Raw genomic sequence first — 12,916 nt, 5'->3', positions numbered from 1 at the left:
AGTACAGCACTTTCTTGAGTTCAGTGGTTCATCCTAGCAAATTACCTGAGGGAGTAGTGGGTAAATGAATTACTTCTTTTATAAGAATCAGCACAAAGCCGGTTCCTATGAGGCAGACGTTAAAGATGTCCCAAATGTCTGACTTTTCCAAGCTGCTGTTCCACTCCATCATCTCCAACACCAGCTACGCCCCTCCCTTCAGCACTCTCCCTCCCTTTTTTGGGTTCGGTAATTTGCTTACAACGAGATTCTGCAATGTCTCACAGAACTCACAAACCGTGTATACGATTATGGGGTTTATTAGGGAAGTGACAGGTTACAATTCAGCATCAGGATCAACTTGGAAGTAACAGGAACAACTCAAGATGCAATTCTTCAATCAGGACAGCTGCTTCTTGGCCTGCTGCTGCCGGGCCCTGGCCAGGCCTTGCTACCGCCTCTCTCTGTGGGCCGGGAAGCCTACTGCAGCTGTCTAGTGCCTATCTCCTGGTTCTCACTGCTCAAGCCGCTGCTGCTCTTGCTGTGCTGTCTCTTGTGGTCTCTGACGGTCTTCAGCGCTACAGCCCCTTCTTCTCTCTCCTTCTGTGTCTTTCCCTAAAATCTCTGTCAGGGAAGCTGGTTATATAGCAAACTGCTTAACAATTTCAAGGCGTGGTCCCCCAGCAAGACCACAAACTAGCCGATCCCCTACAAGGGCTCCATGTACCTTTTTGCATAGTCCAAGCCCCACAAGGGCTCCATGCACTTTATTTGCATCCTCTCACACAATCATTTTGTGGGAGTTACAAGAGCATGGCTAGAAGGGCCATATTGAAGCAATTCACTGTACTGCAGTGGGAAACCCCAAATTTGTTGCCAGTAGGCCGGAAGTGCAGGTGTCCGGGGGACCCCTGAACTTGTAGCTGGTGTCTGAAGTCTTGGGCAGACTGAACAGTCTGGAGGGCTGTGTCCTTCAGCTTCTGAGCTCTGACCTAACTCTCGTGCCTCGGGTCAGAGGAAGACGCATTACATTTGCAGTTGGTGTCGGAAGGCACACGTCGTAGCCATATAAGGTAACATTCACAGGCTCGAGGAATCAGGACTGGGATATCTGTTTTCAGTCTAGCACAGGCTGTAATTCTTTTATAATAATCGTAGCTAGTCTTTATCATTATCCTCATAATGTGCTATTACTCATTAATGTTATGTGACTATTAGATCTGAAATCCTGAGTGCCAGGTTCTGGGCTAAAGGCTCTGGGTACATTATCGCATTTAATTCTCCAAGCAGCCCTCTAAGGTAGGTACTCTTTTACCCCAAGGATACAGGCGAGGACAACACAGCTAGGAACAGGAGGAGCCTGGATCTGACCCAGGAGCTCCTAGCTACTCCCTTAGGCTGGCCCATTTGTTAGCACAAGGGCAATGGTGACCTTCAGATGCCACTTCCCTGGGAGGAGGGTTCCCAAGACTTTATGTTCATTGAGTCTTTGTAAACTGGATTTCCTTGAAAGATTTTGTCCCCCCACTCCACCCAGCCCTACAAATCCCTTCTGCCATCATTTTGTGAAGTGGGCCCACCCAGCAATAGAGGCCCTTCTGAGTCCAGGATTCCCCTGTTGGTGCCAGGCAAACTGGGGGAATCTCTGAAAACCCTGAGTTCACATCATGCTTATGCAAGTAGTACTTCCAGGGTAAACTGGGCATGGTTTATCTCTAAGGCAATGTTTCCTCCATCTCCTGTGTTTGTAACAGAATCTCCTTTGAAGATCTGGTGGCAGGAAGAAAAACACCCACTGGCCTTTGTCAACTAGTTGGCTGAGGCACCAGGGGCTGTGAGAACTTGAGAAGAGATGTAAGAATCTAGCCCTCACAGATAATATTTCCCTGAGAAAAGAAAGAGAAGGGCAATGTTTACATGACTGGTGGTGTGTGTGTGCCAGAGGTAGGATGCCCTATAAATTATAGGAGAGAATATATATTTATTAACAACGTTCAGTAAAGCAGAGGGTCAGCAAAATCAAGGGAAATGCTCCATGAGATGGACTCATACAATAGTCACAGAAATGGACTCAAATATAGCAAGGATCATGAAGATGACACAGGACCAGGCAGCGTCTTGTCCTGTTATACAAGGGGTTGCCGTGAGTTGGAGCCAATTCGATGGCAACTAAGAACAACAATTGTAATATGTTTTGGGGGGAAAAAAACCTAAAAACATGTACTAAGTACGCCAAACCTATAAGATCTTGGTTATCATTGATCAGAAAGAGGATAATTAAAATAAAAAAAGAGGGCATTGATTAAAATATCTATCAGAAGATTAAATCATGACAGCGGGTAAATGAATAATCTCTTTTATAAGGATCAGCACAAAGCTGGTTCCTACGAGGCGGAGGTTAAAGATGTCCCAAATGTCCAGTTCTTCCAAGATGCTGTCCCACTCCATCATCTCTAACATCAACTACTCCCTCTGCTCAGTACTCTCCCACTCATCTCAGGGTTCCCTAATCCGCTGCAGTGTCTCACAGAACTGACGAACCAAAATGGCTCACAAGGTTGTGGAGGCTGGCAAGTCCCAGATCCTTGGGTCAGGCATAGGTGTCTCACAACCCGCATGGCTACAGGGGCCAATGACCCCAAACTGGAAGGTCAGACCACAGGCTGCTGGCACACAAGGCTGCAGAAACTGGCAAATCAGGTTAGATGATAAGCCACTGGCCCACGGGGCTGCGAAAGCCAGTAAATGCCAGAATTGGCAGGTCAGATGGCAGGTCGCTGGCTCAAGTCTCAAGAACTGGAGATCAGACGATCATGAACTGGGCATAGGATTCAAAGTGAGAGAGAGAGCCCCTCCAGAGCACCTACATGTATACAATGGTTGCAGGCCACAGCCCAGGGAAGGGCATAACTTGAATAAGGGGGACCTTGAGTTACGCCCTCCTGCAAGGCTGTGACTCAAGATATATCCCACATTAACCATTTTACAACACAAAAAATGGAAGAAGATCAGGATAATTACATCAGATCACAAAATGGAGGACAACCATACAATACTGGGAATCGTGCCTAGACAAGTTGACACACAATCCCAATCATTACGGTTCCATATACCGTATTTGCATAGTCCCACTCAATCACTGTGTGTGAGTCACAAAGAACATGGCTAGACGGACCATATTAAGTAATTCATTGCACCACAGCGGGGGTTTGTAGAAAAGCTGAGGTTCAGCTGCTGTAACAGAGATCCAGATTAGAAGTTTATTTCATTCTCCCTATTCTCTCCAGGAGTCCCTAGGTGGAGGAAATGGATAAGCACTCAGCTAACAGAAGGTTAGTGGTTCGAATCCATCTAGAAGTGCCTCAGAAGAAAGGCCCAGAGATCACAGCCATTGAAAAGCCTATGGAGCAGTTCTACTCTGATACACACGGGGTTGCCATGAGTTAGAATCTAATTGATGGCAACAGCTTTTTAAAATAATTGCTCTCCAGACTGATCAGGGGACTCTGCTCCACAAAGTAAGTCAGAGACCTGGGTTCCTTCTAGGCGCTGGTCTTGTCTGCCTGGTCAAAAGTGTCTTGTCACCACAAGCACACTCCACATGGCCACACCTAGCTGTAAAGGAGACTGGTAAACGTAGCTTGTTTTCTCTGGGGAGCATTATGTCCAATAAGATTCTATTGCTAACTAGATGCAAGGAAAATACTAGCCCAAAGGATTAAAGGACCACATGAACCAGAGACTCCACCATCCTGAGACCAGAAGAACTAGATGGTGCTCTGCTACCACCAATGGCCTCCCTGACAGGGATCACGACACAGAGTGCCACACAGAGCAGGAGAAAAATGTAGAACAGGGTTCAAACTCACAAAAAGGACTAGCCTTACTGGTCTGACAGAAACTGGAGGAACCCCCAAAACCATGCCCACAGACATTCTGCTAACTCAGAGCTGAAACAATTCCTGAAGCCCGCTTTTCAGACAAAGATTAGACAGACCTATAAAACACAAAAGAACGGTGCACATGAAGAACATACTTCTTAGTTCAATCAATTGTATGAGACCAAATGGGCAGCTCTTGTCCAAAAGCGGGTTGAGAAGGCCGGAAGGGACAGGAATCGGATGAATGGACACAGGGAACCCAGGGTGGAAAGGGGGAGCATGCTGTCACATTGTGGGGATTACAACCACTGTCACAAAACAATATGTGTATAAATTTTTGAATGAGAAATTAACTTGAGCTGTAAACTTTCACCTAAAGCACAATAAAAAGAAAAAAAAATTCTATTACTATTGTATCAGTTAGCTATTGCAGTGTTACAAATCACCCCAAAACTTAGCAGCTTAAAACAATCAATATTCATTATCTTAGAGGTTCTGTTGTCAAGTATCCAGGTGTCTCAGGCTGGGTTCTCTAGAGAAGCAAAACCAGTAAAGCATATACACATATATCGGGAGAGAAATTTATATTGAGGAAATGATTTTTAGAGGCTGTGACATCCCAAGTCTCAAGAATCAGAGGTCAGACGAACTGGAACCAACTGCAGGATCCAGAACAAGCAAAAGCTCCAGCAAGGAGGGCAGGGAGGGCTAGGTGGCGGAGGGAGGAGAGATGAAGGCTGAGGGGGTAGTCAGCTGCCACAGGTCCTGCCCCTGCTGGTACCACTCACAGCAGATCCCATTGTGGGAGTGATCACATATCAAATCTCAACAGGGAAGTGATCACAACATGATTAAAAAAAAGTGCCGTCGAGTTGATTCCGACTCACAGTGACCCTATAGGACAGAGTAGAACTGCCCCATAGAGTTTCCAAGGAGCGCCTGGTGGATTCAAACTGCCAACCCTTTGGTTAGCAGTTGTAGCACTTAACCACTATGCCACCAGGGTTTCCCACAACACAATACGACTGCTAAAACACTGAGAACTGTGGCCCAGCCAAGTTGACGCACAATCTTAACCATCACACTGGGTGTGGCTTCACTGGGTGTTTCTGGCTCAGGGTTCCTCTTGAAGCTACAACCAAGTGGCTACAGTCATCTCGAGGAGACTGAGGATGATCTCCTCCAAGCCTGAGCGGTTGTTGGCAAGCCTCAGGTCCTCACTGGCTGTTTCAGAGACATCGGCCCTTTGCCCTTTGGGCCTACCCACAGGGCACCTCACAAGATGAATTTCCTCTGAGTGAGCATGTGGAAAGAGGCTGAGCAGGATGGAAGGCACTGTCTTGTGTGACCTAAACTCAGAGGTAACATCCCACCACTTCTGCCATTTTCTGTTTGTTAGAATTGGGTCACTAGGTTCAGCCCACACTCAAGGCCAGGGGATTACACTAAAGCATGGGCACCAGGAGGCAGGGTCCACTGGGGGCCACCTGACGGGCAGCCCACGACAACTATGGAAAAAGGGATTTGGGGTATTGGGGACAATTAGCTGTGTCTAGCGCTGTTTCTCTAAGGGGATAGTCAGCTAAACCTACACTGGTGAGGAGATGGCTTCTAGACACAACAGAGGAGAGCTTCTGCATGAGCTTCCTCGTGTCCCTGGGGAAGCGTTTGTGTGTGGTGTTGCAAATGAAACAGAGTTTCAGAAAAATAAGAGTTTTATTCAGATTCAAAGATTTGTAAACCGGAGGGAGAATGAAGAAAACCAAAGACGCAAGGGAAAAATTAGTCCAAAGGACTAATGGACCACAAGTGCTACAGCCTCCACCAGATTGAGTCCAGCATAACTGGATGGTGCTCAGCTACCATCACCGACTGCTCTGACAGGGATCACAACAGAGCGTCCCAGACAGAGCTGGAGAAAAATGTAGAACAAAATCCTAACTCATAAAGGAAGACCAGACTTACTGGTCTGATGGAGACTGGAGAAACACCGAGAGTATGGCCCCCGGACACCCTTTTAACTCAGTTCTGAAGTCATTCCTGAGGTTCACCCTTCAGCCAAAGATTAGACAGGCCCATAAAACAAAATAAGACATAATGGACACACCAGCCCTGGGGCAAGGACTAGAAGGCAGGAGAGGACAGGAAAGCTGGTAACATGGAACCCAAGGCCGAGAAGGGAAGAGTGTTGACATTTTGTGGGGCTGGCAACCAATGTCAAAACAATGTGTATTAACTGTTTAATGAGAAACCGATCTGCTCTGTAAACCTTCATCTAAAATACAATTGAAAAAAAAAAAAAAGATTTGCAAACTGGGAAACACCAAAATAACAGCTCAAAATGGCGTTCCAGGAGGGAGCATAAGTGCACGTCTTTTATTAGGAATTTTTAGAGGGTGGGGAAAGAGTACAGGGTACATTTGATTGGCTGACATTCAACATGCTTTGTAAGACTCAGTTTTCAAGGGTTTCTTTTGGCTGGGGTTCTCATCCTTAGCCAGGTTTCCTGTGCTCCAGAGCGGGTTCCGTTTTCTGCAGTGCTCTGGGTGGGCCACCTCAGAATGTTGCAGAACAAGTTATTTTGGTGAATATTGTGGTCATGGATCACATACTCTGAAAAAAACAGAAGCGGGGAGCTAGGACAAAATGGAGTCCGACTCAGACCTGCGTCAGCCATTTTAGCTATGTCGAGCACCTCCGTTTTAGAGTGCTGTTTCATAACAGAAAAGACTGATTACTTCATGCTTTACGTTAATTTTCAATGTATCAAAGCTACAAATTAAAAACGTTTTCCTTAAGCATCAAAGTTCTACTCACGAATACTATTCTATTTATTAACCTGGTAAATTTTTACAGTCACTTTCAGGGAGGTCCTTGATTAATGTTTAATCAACTCCAGTCCAACAGCCCCACGTCCCATTGAGAATCTTGAGTGAATTAAGTTCCTTTCAATGTTCTGCTTTCATAAATTTAAACATCAATATTCTTTGGAAGCTCGACAGAAGGTTCTAAGAAACAAAACCATCCCAATATTTAACTCTTATAATAAATAAACTGATCAAGATCTTTTAAACATTCCAGTACCATTTACTTAGTAAAATTCTCTTTCATATTTCCGAAAAAAATTACAAGTCAAAAATAAGTTACTCAGTTACCCATTCTACAAGACTTATTTGTTACCTTTTCTAATATGCCAAATTCTCTTGAACAGTTCAAATATGTTAAATACCTAATATTCCAGATGATTCTTAGATGTCACACAAAAGTGCTAATTTCGTGGGTTTGATTTACTTCCTCTCTATATTCGATTCTAAATTTTCTTGGGGTTAACAGACACTCTTAAGGAAACATTTTACTAGTGAGGTGAGGTTAATTCTTCGCCAGAGATTTAACGCTGGGGCGGGAGCCCTGATTTTACAACTTTGAAAAAACAGCTGAGCCCTTTTTAAATTGTTACCACAACAAATGGGACTTCATCTATGCAGAAGTTTGGTCCTCCAGCCTGCATCCCGTTTTTCCATTGGGTCGATTCCAACTCATGGCGACCCTACAAGACAGAGTAGAACTGTCCCACAGGGTTTCCAAGGAGCGGTTGGTGGATTCTAACTGCTGACCTTTTGGTTAGCTGCCATCGCTCCCAACCACTACACCACCAGAGCTCATTATCTAAACTTTCCAGCCAGTGAAGTCAGAGGAAAGGTCATGGTACTTTCCAGGTTGGTGTCCAACTGGATTGGCATCACCTGTTCTGTTTAGTGCCCAACTCTATTTTGTATCCTTCCCCAGTCTGTTGTCCAGCCTGGCCACAGCCCCTAGACATAGAAAGGATGTCCAGTGTGTGGATGGCATCACTCAGCATCCCTTTGCCTGGTTCTGCTGCTCACCAGGCTGAAGTTGGCGTCATGACCGAGGTAGCTCTCAAGGGGCCCTCAAGTACTGCGGGCCTTGTCCCGGGGAGCAATCAGCTCTCACAGTGCGTCAGTGGAAGGCAGGGAGGATGTAACTAGCCTGAAGTCGACCAGCATCTCTCTGGGGGCTCCAGGGCTGGGGGAGGGAAGGAAAGGCAGCCACATTGGGGGAGATCAGGTAACAGGGTAGGCTGGAAGGGGACAGGAGGAGGAGGCTGGCCAAGTGACTTCCAAGTCTAGTCCTGCCTCCTTCTGCTGGCACAGAGGAGCCTGTGGAGCCAGTCCCATCAGTCCAGCGAACAGGCACCTATTATCCACACCTAGTGCTGTGTTTGCGCCACACCTACTACTATGTAGGAGCCCCACATACATATTTATGTACCAGTACCAGGTGCTATGAGTCAGAATCGACTCGATGGCAACAGGTTTGGTTTTCTACCAGCTGCCTTCAAGTCGATTCTTACTCATGGTGAGCCCATGCACGAAGTAAAACTGTGCTCAATAGGGTTTTCAATGGCTGATTTTTGGAAGCAGATCACCAAGTCTTTCTTTCAAGGTGCCTCTGGATGGACTCAAACCTCTAACCTTTTGGTTAGAAGCCAAGGGCACTAACTGTTGGCACTACCCAGAGATTATATATATGTACATGTACATTATACATATAAACACAAACTCTCTAGTTCTGTCCACTGAGAGGACCTGGGAGCAATGACACCTCAACAGTAATGAGCACCCCAAGCACTCAGATCTTGGTTTCTGCATACAATTCTCTGCTAAAAGAAATCAGAACTTCTTGGAGAAAAGACTGATTCCAGGACTGAAGCGTTATAAGATGAGCCTTGAATGCTTGGTTATGCCAGACAAGTAAGAAAGTGCTCAAAAAGTGATGGGGCTAGTCAACATTGTATGGAAGTTCTAGCTAGAGCGATTAGCCAAGAAAAAGAAAAGGTACCCAAATTGGAAAGGAAGGAGTATAACTATCTCTATTTTTGCAGATGACGTGATCCTGTATATAGAAAGTCCCAAAGAATCCACAAGAAAGCTACTAGAGGTAATAAATGAATTCGACAAAGTTGCAGGGTGTAAAATCAATACATAAAAATCAGTTACATTTCTATATACCAGCAATGAACAATCTGAAAAATAAATTAAGACAATTCCATTTACAATAGCACCTAAAAGAATAAAATGCCTAGAAAAAAAATTAACCAGGGAGGTGAGACTTGTACAATGAAAACTATAGAACATTGCTGAAAGAAATTAAAGACCTAAATAAATGGAAAGACATCTTGTGCTCGTGGATTGTAAGACTTAATATTGCTAAAATGTCAGTACTACCCAAAGTGATTTACAGATTAACACGATCCCTATCAAAATCCCAACAGCCTTTTTTTGCAGAAATGGAAAATCCAGTTCTCAAATTCATGTGGAATTGCAAGCGGTCCCAAATAGCCAAAGCAATCTTGAAAAAAAAAAAAAAGTGAGACTCACAATTCCCAATTTCAAAACATACTATAAAACTACAGTAATCAAAACAGTATAAGGATAGACTTATAGACTAATGGAATAGAATTGACAGTTCAGAAATAAACACATACATCTTTGGTCAACTGATTTGCAATAAGGGTGCCGAGTCCATTCAATGGGAAAAAATAGTCTATCAACAAGTGGTGCCGGGACAGCTGGATCTCCACATGCAATCAATCAATCAATCTATCAATCACTAACTAGCTATGTACCCATCTCTTATTACACCATGTGCAAAAATTAACTCAAAACGGATCAAGGACCTAAAAGTAAGAATTAACACTATACAGCTCTTAGAAAAAAACATAGGGGTAATGCTTCAGGACTTAGTTTTTAACAATGGATTCTTACATATGACACCAAAAGGATGAGCAACAACAGACAAGACAGATAAATGGTGCTTGTAAAAATGTCGTGGCTCCATCAGACCTCCTCCTTTAACTTCATAAGGGGTAGGAGACAGAATCGGCACAAGGCTGATTCCTATGACGTGGAGGTCAGACATACCTCCTCACTCCAAATTTTTTACAAATTCTGACACCAGCCGTCCTTCCCATGGCATTCTCTACTCCTCTGCTGGGTTTGATAATTCATTGCAGTGGCCACACAGAACTCACAGACTATGCCCACAGTTATGGGGTTTATTATGGAAGTAGTAGGTTACAATTCAGGATCAAGAACAACTCAGGATACAGTTTTTTGGTCAGGACAGCTTCTTCTCAGCCATGACTGCAGGCAGGCCTCTCCCTGTTCAGGTGTTACGAAGCTTTTTAGCTCTGTCAATAAGTCCCTGGAGGCATCCCATTCCACAAGTAAGCCTCAGCCCGAAAGCACTTGGATCTCTCACTCCGTGGGTTGGCACACCCACTGTAGCCTCCTCCTCACTCTGTGGATGGAGCCTACTGCACCATCCCTCACTGGTCTTCTGGTTCTGCTGCTGCTATTTCTCCGCTGCCGCTTCTCATCATCTCCAGTGTTAAAGCTCTCTCTCTGTCTCTGGGCCTAGGAGGTTCTCAGCCCAGGGACCCTGGGTCAAAATGACACGCTCTGCTCCTGGCTGTTTTAAAATTTTTTATTTTATTTTATTTATTTATTGGTGAAAATATGCACAGCAAAACATAATTCAACAATTTCTACATGTATAATTCAGTGGCATTGATTACAGTGTTCGAGATGTGCAGCCATTCTCACCCTCTTTTTCCAAGTTGTTCCTCCACCATTAACATAAACTCACTGCCCCCTAAGATTCTCATCAAACCTTTCAAATCTTATTTTTTTTTTATGTTCACATATTATAGAACATTTTGCCTTTTTTTAAAACAAACTCACTGGCTTGTTATGTAGGCCTCTGTCGTCAGATGCCCAAGGTCAGGTCAGCAGCACAGACTTGGCTGTCTTATTTTTAGCTTTTTTTCTTCTTTTTTTTATTTTGTTGTTGTTGAGACTATACATAATAAAACATAGACCAATTCAACCATTTCTATATGTACAATTCAGTGACACTGATTACATCCTTTGAGTTCCAAGTTGTTCTTTTCCAAGTTATTCCTCCTCATTAACATAAACGCACTGCTCCTTAAAGTTCCCATCTAATCTTTCGAGTTGCTGTTGTTGCTTTGATCCCATATAGATAGTTCTTAAAAGACCATAATGCTCAAGGCAGACTTTTTTACTAGTTAAGCTAGACTATTGTTTGGTTTCAAAAACACATCAAGGGATATTTTTGGTGTAAGGTTTAAAGATTACCTCAGGGCAGTAGTTTCAGGGGCTCATTCAGCCTCCATGGCTCCAGAAAGTCTGAAGTCCATGAGGATTTGAAATTCTTTTCTGCATTTTTCCTCTTTTGATCAGGATCTTCTGTAGAATCTTTGGTCAAAATGTTCAGTAATGTGGAACACTTATACACTGCTGGTGGGAATGTCAAATGGTACAACCACTTTGGAAATCAATTTGGCACTTCCTTAAAAAGCTAGAAATAGAACCACCATACGATCCAGCAATCCCACTCCTCGAATTATATCCTAGAGAAATAAGAGCCTTTACACCAACAGATATATGCACACCCATGTTTATTGCAACACTGTTTACAATAGCAAAAAGATGGAAGCAACCAAGGTGCCCATCAATGGATGAATGGTTAAATAAATTACGGTATATTCACACAGTGGAATACTACGCATCGATAAAGAACAGTGAGGAATCTGTGAAACATTTCATAACATGGAGGAACCTGGAAGGCATTACGCTGAGTGAAATGAGTCAGTTGCAAAAGGACAAATACTGTATAAGACTACTATCATAAGAACTTGAGAAATAGTTTAAACTGAGAAGAAAACATTCTTTTGTGGTTACAAGAGGGGGTAGGGAGGGAGGGTGGGAGAGGGGTACCCACTAATTAGATAGTAGATAAGAACTACTTTAGATGAAGGAAAAGACAACACACTATACAGGGGAGGTCAGCACAATTGGACTAAACCAAAAGCAAAGAAGTTTCCTGAATAAACTGAATGCTTCGAAGGCCAGCATAGCAGGGGCAGGGGTTTGGGGACCATGGTTTCAGGGGACATCTAAGTCAATTGGCATAATAAAATCTAAGAAAACATTCTGCATCCCACTTTGAGGAGTGGCTTCTGGGGTCTTAAACGCTAGCAAGCAGCCATCTAAGATGCATCAGTTGGTCTCAACCCACCTGCATCAAAGGAGAATGAAGAACACCAAGGACACAAGGTAATTACGAGCCCAAGAGACAGAAAGGGCCACATGAACCAGAGACTACATTATCCTGAGACCAGAAGAACTAGATGGTGCCCAGCTACAACCAATGACTGCCCTGATAGGGAACACGACAGAGAACCCCTGAGGGAGCAGGAGAGCAGTGGGATAAAAAAAAAAAAGGCAGACCCCAAATTCTCATAAGGCCAGACTTAACAGTGTGACTGAGACTAGAAGGACCCCGGTGGTCATGGCCCCCAGGCCCTCTGTTGGCCCAGGACAGGAACCATTCCCAAAGCCAACTCTTCAGACAGGGATTGGACTGGACAATGGGTTGGAGAGGGATGCTGGTGAGGAATGAGCTTCTTGGATCAGGTGGACACTTGAGACTATGTTGGCATATCCTGCGTGGAGGGGAGATGAGAGGGTAGAGGGGTTAGAAGCTGGCAAAATGGACATGAGAAGAGAGAGTGGAGGTGGAGAGGGGGCTGTCTCATTAGGGGAAGAGTAATTGGGAGTATGTAGCAAGGTGTATATAAGTTTTTGTGTGAGAGACTGACTTGATTTGTAAACTTTCACTTACAGCACAATAAAAATTTTAAAAAGAAAAATGTTCAGTAATGGTAGCCAGGCAACATCCAGCTCTTCTGGTCTCATGGCAAAGGAGGTAATTGTTCATTGAGGGAATTAGCCACACATTCCATATCCTCCTCCTATTCCTGACTCATCTTCTTCTATTTCTCCAGGCAAATAGAGACCTGTCGTGCCTTGGATGGCTGCTTGCAAGCTTTTAAGACCCCAGGCACTATGCAAAGAACTAGGAGGTAGAACTGAAGCGCTAAACATGTCATTAGGCCCATTAACTGGAATGTCCCATCAAACCAGGACCCTAAACCTCCCAACCAAGGA

General features: G+C 44.2%; 1 protein-coding gene across 6 annotated transcripts in view; it reads right to left on the bottom strand.

The window, feature by feature from the left end:
• The window catches only part of FBXO17 (F-box protein 17), a 108,006-nt gene that overhangs the window by 71,183 nt on the left and 23,907 nt on the right, over positions 1-12,916 (bottom strand). The gene's annotated exons all lie outside the window — the stretch shown is intronic.

This window comes from Elephas maximus, chromosome 11, assembly GCF_024166365.1.
Source record: "Elephas maximus indicus isolate mEleMax1 chromosome 11, mEleMax1 primary haplotype, whole genome shotgun sequence".
NCBI lineage: Eukaryota > Metazoa > Chordata > Mammalia > Proboscidea > Elephantidae > Elephas > Elephas maximus.
The sequence above is the reverse complement of the archived record's forward strand: the minus strand, read 5'-3'. Positions and strand labels throughout refer to the sequence as shown.